Source organism: Macaca nemestrina, chromosome 17 (genome assembly GCF_043159975.1).
Source record: "Macaca nemestrina isolate mMacNem1 chromosome 17, mMacNem.hap1, whole genome shotgun sequence".
Taxonomy (NCBI): Eukaryota; Metazoa; Chordata; class Mammalia; order Primates; family Cercopithecidae; genus Macaca; species Macaca nemestrina.
The window spans coordinates 39,703,966-39,718,952 of NC_092141.1; the positions used below are offsets into that span (position 1 = coordinate 39,703,966).

The window sequence follows — 14,987 nt, forward strand, 5'->3', positions numbered from 1 at the left end:
GACTTCTAAAGTTTGAAATGAGGCCAGCTTCAGTAGCTCATACCTATAATCCCAGTGCTTTAGGAGGCCAAGGCAAGAGAATCACTTGAAACCAGGAGTTTGAGACCAGCCTGGGCAACAGCATGAGACCCTGTCTCTACAAAATATATTTTTTAAAAAATTATCCAGGTGTGGTGGCACACACCTGTGTAGTGTTAGCCACTTGGGAAGCTGAGGCAAGAAGATTGCCTGAGCCCAGGAGTTCACGGTTGCAGTGAGCTATGTTCCCTCCACTGCAGTTCATCCGGTTAAGGGGACAGAGCGAGACCCTGTCTCAAAAAAATTGTGTTTTGAAATGAATTTATGTATGTTTGGTTATTTCTGAAAGCAGTTCAGGCCTACAGCCATACCACCCTGAATGCACCTGATCTCTTCTGAAAGCAATTCAGGTTTTCAGGATTAAAATTTTTATGCTACTAGGTTTTTAACCTATATTTAAAAGTAGAACATTTAAAACATTTTAGTAGTATATAGCACTGAAAAGTGGACTTTTAGTGTAGACAGTTGTTTTTCAAAAAACTATTTTGTAATCCTGGCTACTTGGGAGCCTGAGGTGGGAGGGTCGTTTGAGCCCAGAATCCAGTTTGGGCAACAAAGAATTCCGGTCTCTTAAAAAAAAAAAAAAAAAAAAAAAAAAGGAAGAAACTATTTGGAAGTTTTGTGAACAATAGATATGCAAAAAGGACATTGTTATAATAGGCCTAATTGTGAGTACTTTCTAGAATGTATATAAGCATGATTCTCTTCAATAGTAAAATGTCAGCCTCTTCATTTTAGAAATCTAATATAGGAAAAAGAACACATTTCTCCTTAGTTATGAAACACAGGTTCTCAGGGTGAATGCCCATCTTTGAGCAAGTTTGTCTTCCTAATGGTATAATACTGTAAGTCTGTTATCTAATTTTGGCTTGTTGTCACTTATTTTTCATAATCAAAGAAAAATGATTTAATTTTAAAAAGATACTCTCCTTTCTGTTTTCTTCTCTTGGATGATAGTATCTGTCATGCGCATCCATGTGAAGAGACCACCAAACAGGCTTTGTGTGAGCAACATGGCTGTTTATTTCACCTGGATGCAGGCGGGCTGAGTCCAAAAAGAGAGTCAGCGAAGGGAGATAAGGGTGGGGCCGTTTCATAGGATTTGGGTAGGTAAAGGAAAATTACAGTCAAAGTGGGGTGGTTCTCTGGCAGGCAGGAGTCGGAGTCACAAGGTGCTTAGTGGGGGAGCTTTTTGAGCCAAGGATGAGCCAGGAAAAGGAATTTCACAAGATAATATCATCCCTTAAGGCAAAGACCGGCCATTTTCACTTCTTTTGTGGTGGAATGTCATCGGTTAAGGCAAGGCAGGACATTTGCACTTCTTTTGTGATTCTTCAGTTACTTCAGGCCATCTGGGCGTATATGTGCAAGTCACAGGGGATGTGATGGCTTGGCTTGGGCTCAGAGGCCTGACAGTATCCCTATCTGTCTGAGTTTACAGAATCTTAATTTTTAACTGCTCTTACCACATGTATCTGATTAGTCATTAAGTCGTGTTGATTCTGCTTCAGAAATTGTGTTTTATGCTTCACTGTCATGCTACAAACTTATTTGGTAGCTTCAGCAGTTGTCCAAGCTGGGGGTGGCAAACTTTCTCTGTAAAGGACCAAATAGTAAACATTTTAGGCTTTATAGCCCATATAAAGTTTTTTTTATTTTTATTTTTATTTTTTATTTATTTTTTTTTTAAAAAAAACAATGCTTTAAAAATGTAAGAACCCACACCTGTAATTGCAGCACTTTGGGAATCTGAGGCAGGTGGATCATGATGTCAGGAGTTTGAGACCAGCCTGGCCAACATGGTGAAACCCTGTCTCTACTAAAGATACATTAGCTGGGCGTGGTGTCTTGTGCTGTAATCCCAGCTACTCAGGAGGCTGGGGCAGGAGAATCGCTTGAACCTGCGAGGCAGAGGTTGCAGTGAACTGAGATCGTGCCACTGCATTCCGGCCTGAGTGACAGAGTGAGACTCTGTCTCAAAAAAAAAAAAAAAAAAAAAAAAAAAAAAAGTAAGAACCATACTTAGCCTGGAGGCCATACAAAAACAGATCACAAGCAGGCTGTGGGCAGGATATTGCAAGTGGGCCATACTTTGCAGACCTCTGGTCTAGGCTATTACAACAATTTCCTAATTGGAGTATTTGTCACTGGTATTTTACCCCATCACCTTCATCTTACACATTACTGCCAGAATCATCTCTCTGAATTGTGACCATCTCACTTCCAGGTGAAATCTTTATGTGCTCCTTTTAGCTAAGTTTTCATGCTTAAGACATTCATGTACCACTTTGGGGATTTTTTTTTTTTTTTTTTGCCATTTCTTCATAACCATCTATATTATCTATTCAGTATTTCTATAGACTTTTTTTCTTAAAGGAAAATTTATACTGTAAATGGAAAATCAATATTGATAGCCATAGCTAGAAAACCAACAAAAGTTAACAGTAAAAGGAAATACAGAACTATGAAATGCCTGTTTCATGTAGCACCCAATCATATATGTACTACATTTCAAAAAGCCCCACTGGCTTATAAAAATATTTTTTAGCGTCTCATACAAGTCTCTTCATAATCTGTTATACTGCTCACCTAACTTGCACAATTGCTGAGCCAAAGCAGATCAAAAGTCATTTTGGTAAGAGGCTAGATGCTGACCTTGTATTCTGAAAATCTGATTATTCTACTGTCGTTGTGATGTGATTCCAAGTAAGCCTGTGTGAACTTCTGGACTATTATCAGGGAAGTGTTTATGATACATTGTTGAGGGTATCATCAGGGCAGTTGATCCAAGAAGACTCTAGGAGCTGGCAAAGCCACAAAGTCTGCCCAAAAAGCTCAGAATGACAAATGAATGTTTTGTACATTATCTCTACTATAATAGTAGGAAAAAAAGTCTTAAAACCATTTGTCTCAATTGATCATTTATATGGAATAATAGAAGACTGGTTAATCATCTTAAATCATCATAGTGTTTGGTAATGTCTGTAGAAGGACGCTTTAAACTACTATGTACTTCAGCTATGCTGACCGTCTCACCATTGCCCCCTATGCCATGCCCTGACATGCTCACATGCCTCTCTACTTTTACATACTCTTTCCATCTGGTTTGAATGCCCTTCCTTTATCATGGGACATTATCTTTTCCATTTAATACCCATCTTGATAACCTGACTCTGACTCCTCTAGGCAAGTTTAAAAAAAAAAAAAAAAAAGCTTCATTGAAATGAAATTCACCCTTTCTGAAGTACAATTGGCTGGGCACAGTGGCTGACACCTGTAATCCCTGCACTTTGGGAGGCTGAGGTAGAAGAGTCACTTGAGCCCAGGAGTTTGAGACCAGCCACACCCGCCTCTACAAAAAAATACAAAAATTAGCTGGATGTGGTGGTTCATGCCTGTAGTCCCAGCTACTCAGGAGGCTGAGGTGGGAGAATCACTTGAGCCCAGCAGGTTGAGGCGGCAGCAAGCTAAGATCAAGCCACTGTACTCTAGCCTGGAAAATGGAGAGAGACCCTGTCTCAAAAAAAAAAAACTTTCTTTTTAAGTATACAATTTTGCATATTCAGAGTTGTGCACTCATTACCACTATCTAATTGTAAACATTTTCATCACCCCAAAAAGAAACCCCATAGCCATCAACAGTCACTCCCCTTTCCTCCTGCCCCACCTCAGCCCCTGGCAACCACTAATCTACTTTCTGTCTCTATGAATTTGCACAGTTTAGATATTTCATATAAGTGGAATCATATAATATGTGCTCTTTTGTGACTGCCTTCTTTTACTTTAATGTTTTCAAGATTGATCCATGTTGTAGCATGTATCAGAACTTTATCCCTTTTTACAGCTGAATAATATTCTATTGTATCATATAATATGTAAGTTTTTGTGTGGATATATGCATTCAGTGTTTTTAGATATATATCTAGAAGTGAAATTGAACCATATGGTACCTCAGTGTTTAACTCTAGAGGAACTGCCAAATGATTTTCCAAAGTAGCTGCATTATTTTACATTGTCCCCAGCAGTGAATGAGAGTTCCAATTTCTGTACATCTTCACCCAACACTTGGTATTGTCTTTCTAGACGAATTTTGATAAATCCCTCCTTTTCTAAACCATAGAAACATAAACCATAGAAACATTAACATTGTTAAACCACTGTTTAACAATGACCATCTTGGAGCATAAATTTTCTGTTCACACTTTGAACTTTAACTTCCAGGTCTTAGATGTCTTTATTTGGATATACAGAGAATCTACGTTTTGTATGTAATCATTCAATGATAGTATTAAAACTAAGGCCGGACACAGGCTCACGCCTGTAACCCCAACACTTTGGGAGACCGAGGCGGGTGGATCATGAGGTCAGGAGATCGAGACCATCCTGGCTAACATGGTGAAACCACGTCTCTACTAAAAATACAAAAAGTCGGGCGTGGTGGCGGGCGCCTGTAGTCCCAGCTACGTAGGAGGCTGAGGCAGGAGAATGGCATGAACCTGAGAGGCAGAGCTTGCAGTGAGCCGAGGTTGTGCCACTGCACTCCAACCTGGGTGACAGAGTGAGACTCCGTCTCAAAAACAAAACAAAACAAACTAATTACTAGTATTTTTGTTTTTGTTTTTTTGGAACAGGGTCTCATTCTGTTGCCCAGGCTGAAGTACAGTGGTGCAATCACAGCTCACTACTGCCTCAGCCTCCCTGGGCTCAAGTGATCCTTCCAGCTCAGCCTCCTGAGTAGCTGGAACTATAGGTGTACACCACCATGCCAGACTAATTTTTGTTTTTTTGCTTTTTGTTTTTTTAGAAACACCATGCCTAGCTGATTTTTGTATTTTTTTTTTGTAAAGACAGGGTTTGTCATGTTGCCCAGGCTGATCTCAAACTCTTGGACTCAAATGATCCGCCTTGGCCTCCCAAAGTGTTAGAATTACGGGCATGAGCCACCTTACCGGGCCTAATTACCCTTTTAAATTATAGACCTACATGACTACAGTTTGAAGGAAAAAGACTTGATTTAATACTTGTGATTGGAATTGGAATATTGAATTGAGCCAAAAGATTTCTTGAGTGGTTTTGTTTTCTCTGATAACTTGGTTTATATAAGTAAAGTGGTCCTGGGTGTTAGTCGTAAAGCAAGTCTTTGCCTTGTACAACAAAGATGATTTAGTGATTGATACATTCTGAATAATATGGTGGTTATGACTTGACACATACAAAAAATGATAGTGGTTGCAATCCATTTGTTGCTCTGTAAAAAGATTTTTGTTATTGTTTGTTTGTTTTGAGACCAAGTCTCACTCTTATCACCTAGGCTGGAATGCAGTGGCGCACTCTCTGCTCACTGCAAACTCTGCCTCCTGGAAGCAAGCAGTTCTCCTGCCTCAGCCTCTTGAGTAGCTGGGATTACAGGCATGCACCACCACACCTGGCTAATTTTTGTTTTGTTTTTTCTTTTTTTTTGGAGATAAAGTCTCACTATGTCACCCAGCCTGGAGTGCAATGGTGAGATCTCAGCTCACTGCAACCTCCGCCCCACCAAGGTTCAAGCGCTTCCCCTGCCTCAGTCTCCTGAGTAGCTGGGATTACAGGCATGTGCCACCATGCCCAGCTAAGTTTTTTATTTTTAGTAGAGATGGGGTTTCACCATGTTGGCCAGGTTGGTCTTGAGCTCCTGACCTGAAGTGATCTGCCTGCCTTGGCCTCCCAAAATGCTGGGATTACAGGCATGAGCCACCGTGCTTGACCTAATTTTTGTATTTTTTTATAGAGATGGGGTTGGCCAGGCTGGTCTCATGGAACTCCTGACCTCAGGTGATCCACCTGCTTTGGTATCCCAAAGTGCTAGGATTACGGGCATAAGCCACTGTGCCTTGCCAAAAGTTGTTTTCTTGAATCAACTGTGGTTCATTTATTTCAGTTTAAGTGTTTAATCCTCAAAGGAAATAATCCATTGAGATATAATTATGAAGTTTAAGTCTATAAAACAATGTGGAGGCAGGGCGTGGTGGCTCACGCCTGTAATCCCAGCACATTGGAAGGCCGAGACGGGCAGATCACTTGAGGTCAGGAGTTCGTGACCAGCCTGGCCAACATGGCAAACCCCATCTCTACTAAAAATACAAAAATTAGCTGGGCATGCTGTGCGTGCCTGTAATCCCAGCTACTCAGGAGGTTGAGGCGGGAGAACCACTTGAGCCCGGGAGGCAGAGGTTGCAGTGAGCCAAGATAACACCACTGCACTCCAGCCTGGGTGACAGCACGAGACTCCATCTTAATAAATAAATAGCCAAGTGTGGTGGCACATGGCTGTAGTCCCAGCTACTTGGGAGGCTGAGACAGGAGAATCGCTTGAACCTGGGAGACGGAGGTTGCAGTGAACCGAGATTGCACCACTGCACTCCAACCTGGGCAAGACAGAGTGAGACTCTTTTTTTTTTTTTTTTTTTTTTTTTTTTTTTTTTTTTTTTTTAAAGACAAAGTGGAAAAATTCTGAAACAAGCATGTAAGAATAAATGCATCCAAATGAACGTTGTTCATCTCAGAAGAGTCACCATTGGAGGTAATGCGCTGAGTTCAAACTGTGCCACCTTTGAGCACAACATTTTAGGGAAATAATTTTTTGGAAGTGTTGTCAAAGTCTGAAATACATTCTTGTAGAATGTGATCTTCACACTTGAAATTTTTTGATAAGCAAGACAAAATGTCACGTTTAGTGATACTGTTTTTTGTTTAAGATAAGGTTTTTCTGCTGGACATGGTGACTCACACTTGTAGTCCCAGCACTTTGGGAAGCCAAGGCAGGTGGATTGCTTGAGCCCAGGAGCTTGAGACAAACCTAGGCAACATGATGAAACTCCTTCTGTGTAAAAAATTAGTAGAGAGTGGTGACGAGAGCCTGTAGTTTCAGCTGCTTGTGAGGCTGAGGCTGGAGAATCACTTTAGCCTAGGAGGTCAAGGCTGTACTCCAGCCTGGGTGACGGTGAGACCCTGTCTTAAAAAAAAAAAAAAGTTTTGTTATATAACTTGTAAACTAGCTCTTAGTGGTATTTGAAAGGAACGGCCCCGGAGTTGTTTTCAGTAGTGATGGTATCATTGGAGTAAAAGTATAGCGATCCAACATGACTACTTTGAAGAAATATACAGAAAATGAGGTGTATCATGTATGACATTTATGTTTAAATTTAAAATCAGTTTATAGTCAACTCATAGTTAATATATGAATTTTTTTTTTACTAATTTCAAGTGATTCCTTGATACTTTTAATATGCTTTTTTGTTTTTTTTTTGTTTTAAGACGGTGTCTTGCTCTGTTGCCCAGGGTGGAGTGCAGTGGAGCGATCTCGGCTCCCTGCGACCTCCACCTCCTGGGTTCAAGTGATTCTCCTGCCTCAGCCTCCCGAGTAGCTGGGATTACAGGTGTGTGCCAACATGCCTGGCTCATTTATGTATTCTTAGTAGAGACAGGTTATTCTCCTGTTGGCCAGGCTGGTCTCCAAGTCCTGACGTCAGGTAATCTGCCCGTCTTGGCCAGCACTTGGCCAAAGTGCTTACAGGCGTGAGCCACTGCGCCCAGCCTATTTTAATATGTTTTAAAGAGACTTTAGCTTTTACAAGGTGTCTCTAAGCTCATATTTAATGACCTGCACCTTTTTTTGTAGAATTTAAAGTCGAGGCAAGAGACTCATAATACTTTATCCAAGTATATTTTGTTAAAGCAAAAAAAAAAATGTCCTGTGATCTTGTGGAAAAGCCATACCATGAGGAAATTTTAGATCCTATAAATAGGTGAAACTGTTTTTAAACAATTGTTTGCTTTCTTAGATTATTTATCATTGGTATGAGGAAATACAGCTGAGTATTTAATGTCTAAATAATAGAACTCATAAATGGATGTGGTTGTATGCCAGTTACTCTTACACTACATAATATCTCAAATGTGATAGTGGTCGCTGAGGCTTTGGATGGCAAATTAGGGCTTTTACAGTGGTTATTGTGGTGTATGGCATCCTTGTCTTCCCTTATTTATGTTTTGTTTTTCTTCTTTCTCAATGAAAAGCCATTAAGTCTTAGTTTATTTTCTGTTGAGGCAAGCATTTGACATGCGAATTCCATCAGCCTTCCAGAAGCGTTTAGCATGTTTCACCTGTGACTATGGGCAACAAAATAATACAAAGTGAAAAACTGCATTTCCTGGTGTGAGTATTTAATTAGATTTATTGATCTTTAGCCTTCTGGTATCTGTGAAATATTCAGACATCTAATTTTTTACTGCTAAATAATTTTTTTCAGGGGATAAATAGCAAACCTTGTAAATTAATTATTTGAAGCATAACTGAAGATGTCGGATATATGGGAAACTATTTACTATTACTGTTTCAGTCATTTTCACTTCTAATCTTGTTAATTATCCAAGAATCTCTTGTACAAAGGATAGTAATCATTAAAATGGCTATATAGCACCCACAAAGTGCTTTAATATACGTGTTTTAATCTATTCCTTAAAACACCTCTGGAATATATGTTCTTAACCATATTTTTTATCAGAGGACACATTTAATCACTTGCCCAAGGTAAAAACACACACAAGTGATAAACTTTATGTCATGCTTTGCTATTAAACCACCAATATAGTTAGAATTATTTTGATCAGACAGGAGCAAAGCAGTTTTCCTGTTTTTAGTGAGTGTGTATGTATGTTTAACTTCTGTGCTTTGATCTCATTCGTAACTTTGTGTGTGTGTGTGTGTGTGACACAGGGTCTGGCTCTGTCACCCAGGCTAGAGTACAGTGGCATGATCTCAGCTCACTGTAACATCTGCCTCCTGGGCTCAAGCCATCCTCCCACCTCAGCCTCCCAAGTAGCTGGGACTACAGGCACATGCCACCACACTTGGCTACTTTTTGTATTTTTTTTTATAGAGACAGGGTTTGCTGGGCTCAGAGCTCAAGCAATCTGCCCACCTTGGCCTCCCAATGTGCTGGGATTACAGGCATGAGCCACTGCTCCTGGGCTCATCAGTAACTTTCCAGAAATTTAGATTGAGAATCTCAGGCCAGGCTTTTTAGATAAGGATAAATGGGTGTGTTGAGCATGCGTCTCACCTGGCTCTTAAATATGTTTAATGAAGTTGGGGCTATTGAACCAAACTGGCATTTCTTAAAAGTTGAACTTCTTAAAGACCTCACTTTGCACCACAGTTTTCTAAGTGTGAAATGTATTAATCTGCTTAACACATTAGTGACACCTTAAGGTGACATTTGTTTCTACTTCTCTGCTAACTTCCTTCGAACAATTTTCTATACTGAATTGTTCACAGGTATCAGAATTAACCTTTCTCTAGAATTGTTCCAAAGGTAACTCCACATTGCCCAGAACTAGTTTGTTTGTTTGTTTGTTTGTTTGTTTGTTTGTTTGTTTGTTTTTTGAGGGGGAGACAGAGTCTTGCTCTTGTCACGCAGGCTGGAGTGCAGTGGCGTGACCTTGGCTCACTGCAACGTCCGCCTCCCGGGTTCAAGTGATTCTCCTGCCTCGGTCTCCTGAGTAGCTAGGATTATAGGTGCCTGCCACCATGGCCAACTAATTTTTATATTTTTAGTAGCGATAGGGTTTCATCATGTTGACCAGGCTGGTCTCGAACTCCTGACCTCAAATGATCCGCCCACCTTGGCCTCCCAAATTATTGAGGTTACAGGCGTGAGCCATGGTGCCTGACCCAGAACTAGTTTCTTATATGACTAGTAGTAGCCTAGCCAAATCCTCCCTCATTCTTACCTTTTCTTTGATCACTCTTTTCTCAGGACTTTGAAGCTGTAACTTTGAAATAAATGAAAGAACCTTAGACTCTAGAAAAAGCTATCAGGTTTGACTTGGTCTGACCTAAGTAGGTCATTGTTAGTCCACTAGTCACATCTTTGATCTATGTTAATTCATTCTTTTATTTATAAACGCGGATAAAGATGGTCAAAAAAACCAAACTTCTAGGGGCAAGTGAATGTCTAAGCTGAAATCAAAAGGATGAGTAGGGTTTGAGAGGGCAAGAAGAGGAAGAGAGGACATGCAGCTTCTCTGAAAGCCTAGTGACACGAAACATGGTGATTGAGGGGCAGAGGATATTTTGTTTGTTTGAACTATAAAATGTTAGAGAGCTGGAAAATTTTAAGATGATACTCTAAAGGGAAGCAAGACCCTGATCATGCAGTAAACCATATTAAGAATTTAGATTTTATTCTGAGATACGAGAAATTATTGAAAGGGAAAGGTTGGTACACAGTTCATTTGTGTCTTCTTACTTCTCTTATTTTTTTACTCAGTCTGGATGCCCTAGACAAACATTTCAATAGTTCTTTTCTTAGAACTCTTGGCTATTTCAAGGACAAGGCAGGTAATAATATATGCTTGGTCTGCAGTATTAGCATTTTGGCATGTTTCTTTTTGTTACTTTTTAATACATGGCTCTATGTCCTGTAATTTTTTCTTATTTTTCTAATATTTGCATTTCCCACATTTCACACTTTAAAAAACTCTTCATAAATATTTTTATTGGCCACATATTCTGGTCAGTGGGTCATCGTTTACTTAATTTCCCAATAGTGGATATTTATCATTGTTTCCGTTTTTCTTGTTAGAAAGAATGCTGTGATTTACCTATAGGCAAAATTTTAAATACTGTAGACAAAAGTTAAAATATCTTACGTTTTTTAAATTTCATTGCCAGATTGCTTTCCCAAAGAATTGTGCCAATATGTGAACATGGCCATTTCATTCTACCTTCCCCATCGTTGGTTTTTATTTTTTTTTACTTGCTTGCTATTTTAATAGTGAAAAATGATATCACATTTTTATTGCTTTTCTCAATTATGTGGTTGGCCATATTCCCATATATTAATCATAGTGTTTCATATCTTGTAAACATTCTTTTTATGTCCTTTGCCCGTTTATTTATTGCGAATTTTAAGATTTTTTTCTCATCAATTTTATGAGCTCCTGATTAACAACCTCCTTTACACCATTTTATTTGAATATTTTTATCAGGCTGGTTGTTTCAGCATAATGGGGATTTTGTATAGACCAATCTGTTGATAATTTCTTTGTGATTTTTTTTTATAATTAAATAGCCTTCCACCTGAAGACTTACAAATATTTTTAAATTCTTCTGCTGGTTTTATGACTTCCTTGTTCATGTTTTCTTTCACTTTTTCAGTGTATCACATGAAGTGAGTGTTAAACTGAACTTTTTTCCAATTTCCTCATCTCATTTATTGAGTATTTCTCTTCCCCTTTGGTTTCTGATTTTTCTTTCCACAGCAAACAATGTTTGAGAATTTACTATGTGCTAGGCAGTGTTCTAAACACTTTATCTGTATTTTCTCATTTTCTTCTCACAACAACCCTGTAAGGAAATAGAGGCACAGAAACCTAATTTGCTGAAGTGACACAGCTAGTAAGTAAAGCTTGGTCACATATTCAGTTCTTCTGTGTACCTGCGCTCTCATTGTGCTGTTGTTTCTGTATTGTGGTTATCTTTCTATTTTTATGCCACTATCATTCTGTCCTAATTATTATGGCTGATATATGTTTCTGTCTCAAGAAAAGCTAATATCGGCTGGGCATGGTGGCTCACATCTGAAATCCCAGCACTTTGGGAGGCCGAGGCAAGCAGATCACCTGAGGTCAGGAGTTCAAGACCAGCCTGGCCAACATGGTGAAACCCGATCTCTACTAAAAATACAAAAATTAGCCGGGCGTGGTGGCACACACCTGTAGTCTTAGCTACTCAGGAGGCTGAAGCAGAAGAATTGCTTGAACCCAGGAAGTGGAGGATGCAGTGAGCCAAGATCGCACCACTGCATTCTAGCCTGGGTAACAGAGCAAGACTCTGTATGAAATAAATAAATAAATAAGCTAATATAACTGTAGTGTTTACTTCTTTTTCTATTCTTGCTTATGTTTCTAAGTGGATTTAAGGTTCCAAAATGTTTCTCATTGGAATATTTTTCAGAATTGCCTTAATCTATAAACTATACTAGAAATAATTGTAACTTTATAGCATCCCACTGAAGTCCTCTGTACCTTAGTGTTCGATATGTTCCAGGTGCTGACTAAATATTTGTTGAGTGAAAGAATGAATGAATGGAGAGACCTTAGTTTGTCATCTGCATCAAGTCTTAGTTTATACTTCTCATTAATATTTTTCAGATTTTTCCCTTTTGATCCTGCATATTTCATGTTAATGTTACTTCTTGACATTGTATATTTTTTCCCATAATTTTCTAATTATTTGTTGCCAATATCTGTTATTTCTGGGTTTTTTTGTTTTGAAATTTCCCAAATATTGTTAAAAAGATTGGCAATAGTGGGCATCCTTGTTTTGATTGTGATTTTAATAGAAATATAAGTTACTCTTCACCAACAAGATGTTGGGTGGTAGTGTGTAATACATTCTTTTATCTAGTTCTTAAAATATATTTTATAAGGAATAATTTTATGAAAGATTTTAGGTTAACTCTTGTCTGACATTTTTGGGATTAAAGGAATTTGCTGTTGTTTGATAGCATCATTATGGAAGATACTGAATAGCACATATTTGTGATCTTTTAAGTTAGCCATAGAAGACATCTTCTCATTCTGCTGTGATAAGTGAATGTCTTTCTGACTTTCTTCTGGGTCCCTATTTCACTGATCTAAACCTGGTTTCTAGCAGAGAAGAGACTAAAGCAAGCACATCCTTGCATTCCCTTGCTTTCAGTATGTAGAGCTGAAATGTTTCCATATATGGGAATTTCTCATAGCATTGGGTTTGGACATACAGATGTCATAATAATCCTCACAACAACAACATTACTGCATCTAGGAATATAGGTGAGCCAAGACACTTTGAAGGGTTTATGTGAATTATGTTATTTAATCTTCAGAAAAAATAAAACACTGTGAGTTCTGCTACCCCATTTTATAGATGAGGAAACTGTGACTTAGAGCAGTGAAATAACTTGTCTGTGGTCATACAGCTGAGAAGTGGCAGAGGCAAATTGCCTGTAAAGTAGAGCCAAGCCTTAGGGATGGATGGGTGGAGATAGATATAGATATATGTGTATATAGGTATGTGTATATCTGTACACATATGCATACATATTTGATGTGCTTGAGAGATAGATGCTGAGGACTAATACATTTTGAAATTTTTCTGGAGCCAGTAATATAGTAGTACTTAGTGGCAAATAATGAGCCTTTTTCTGTTAATAATAAGAATACAATTTCTTTGGAAGGGAATACTATCTAATTATAGTTTCCCTCAGTATACCTCGGGGATTGGTTAGCAGACCCCTGTGTATACCAAAATCTGCACATATTCGAATCCCAAAATCGGCCCTGAGGAATGTGCTTCCTTATGGAACCTATTTATACAGTGTGTGGGTTTCACATCCCACAAATACTATACTTTCAATCTGCGTTTGGTTGAAAAAAATTATGTATAAGTGTGCCCATGTTGTTCTAGGGTCAACTTTACTTTAAGGCTAGATAATACTTCTGTCTAAGGACCTAGAGTCTGAGTAGTTGACATATATTGTACTTGTAAATTTACCAAGTTAGACTATGCATTTTGCAGACATGTCTGTAGGGTTGACATAATCCATAGGTGCTCCTAATGCAGTAGTCCGTAATTTGACTTTCTTATTAGTTTTCTCCCTAAAAATTCTAAGACAGCATTGAATTTTTGGTATCCTCAGAGGAAAAGACAGTTACCTCTAAGAAACCTACTTTCTGGGCGGGCACGGTGGCTCATGCCTGTAATCCCAGAACTTTGGGAGGCCGAGGCAGGCGAATCACCTGAGGTCAGGAGTTTGAGACCAGCCTGGCCAACATGGTGAAGCCCCATCTCTACTGAAAATACTAAAATTAGTCGGGTGTGTTGGCAGGTGTCTGTAATCCCAGATACTTGGGAGGCTGAGGCAGGAGAATTGCTTGAACCCGGGAGGGGGAGGTTGCAGTGAGCCGAGATTGCGCCATTGCACTCCAGCCTAGGGGATAAGAGCTAGACTTCGTCTCAAAAAAAAAAAAAAAAAAAAAAACTACTTTCTGTGGAAGTCGGTGTATATGTTTTTTTAAATAATACACAAGTATATGGTAGAGTAGGGATTATCTAAGCAATTAGTCCCTATCATGGATGGTGAAGGTACTAATCAGTGTTTGGGAGGGAGTGGAGATAGCCTCCCCATATAGAGAGGTAATGCATTTTAAAATCATTTAGGGTACTTTTTCAAATAATCCTGTTTCTTCATGGTGACATTCCCTGACACAGTGAGCCAATCAGGTTTGCTAGGGCAGAAAATGTTCAAGAGCCACTGTACTAGACAGCGTAAAAGAGGACTCTCTTGTTGAAGCTTGATGGTAATTTTTCCATAATCCTGGTCTTTAAAAAGCAAAAAAAAAAAAAACCACATTAAAATGTTGTTACTTTTCTCTCTCTCAGTAGAAATGTTCCTAAACCAGCAAAGGAGGCTATCTGAATTTTTAAAAGTTTTTATGAAGGAACATAAAAATTCCTTTCTATAGTTTTTTCCCACCTCTAGAAACGCTTGAAATGAGATTCTGCCTTACGTCTCACAAATTAAATACCACATTTGTGTCTCATCCATCTCAGTTTTCCTATCTTGCATTTTAATCTATCCTGTTTCAGGACTTCTTTTGCTGCCTTGTGGCTGTTTATTATGTTTGTTACTAATTCATAAGGTGGCTAACTTTCATATTTGTAGAAAATTTCTCAGTGATTATCTTTTAGTTGGAGTTCCAGTGTGGTTTCATTTGGAGTGTCAAGATCTGTCCCATGCCTAGCCTTAGTCCTCAGTCTGTTTTATTGGGTTCAACACCTGGTTGTAGTACCAAATGCCCTTTTCCCTTTCTCTCTCTCCTTC

General features: G+C 38.9%; 1 protein-coding gene across 8 annotated transcripts in view; it reads left to right on the forward strand.

The window, feature by feature from the left end:
- LOC105485209 (neurofibromin 1) overlaps nt 1-14,987 on the forward strand; it is a 291,308-nt gene that overhangs the window by 192,661 nt on the left and 83,660 nt on the right. The window lies entirely within an intron of this gene.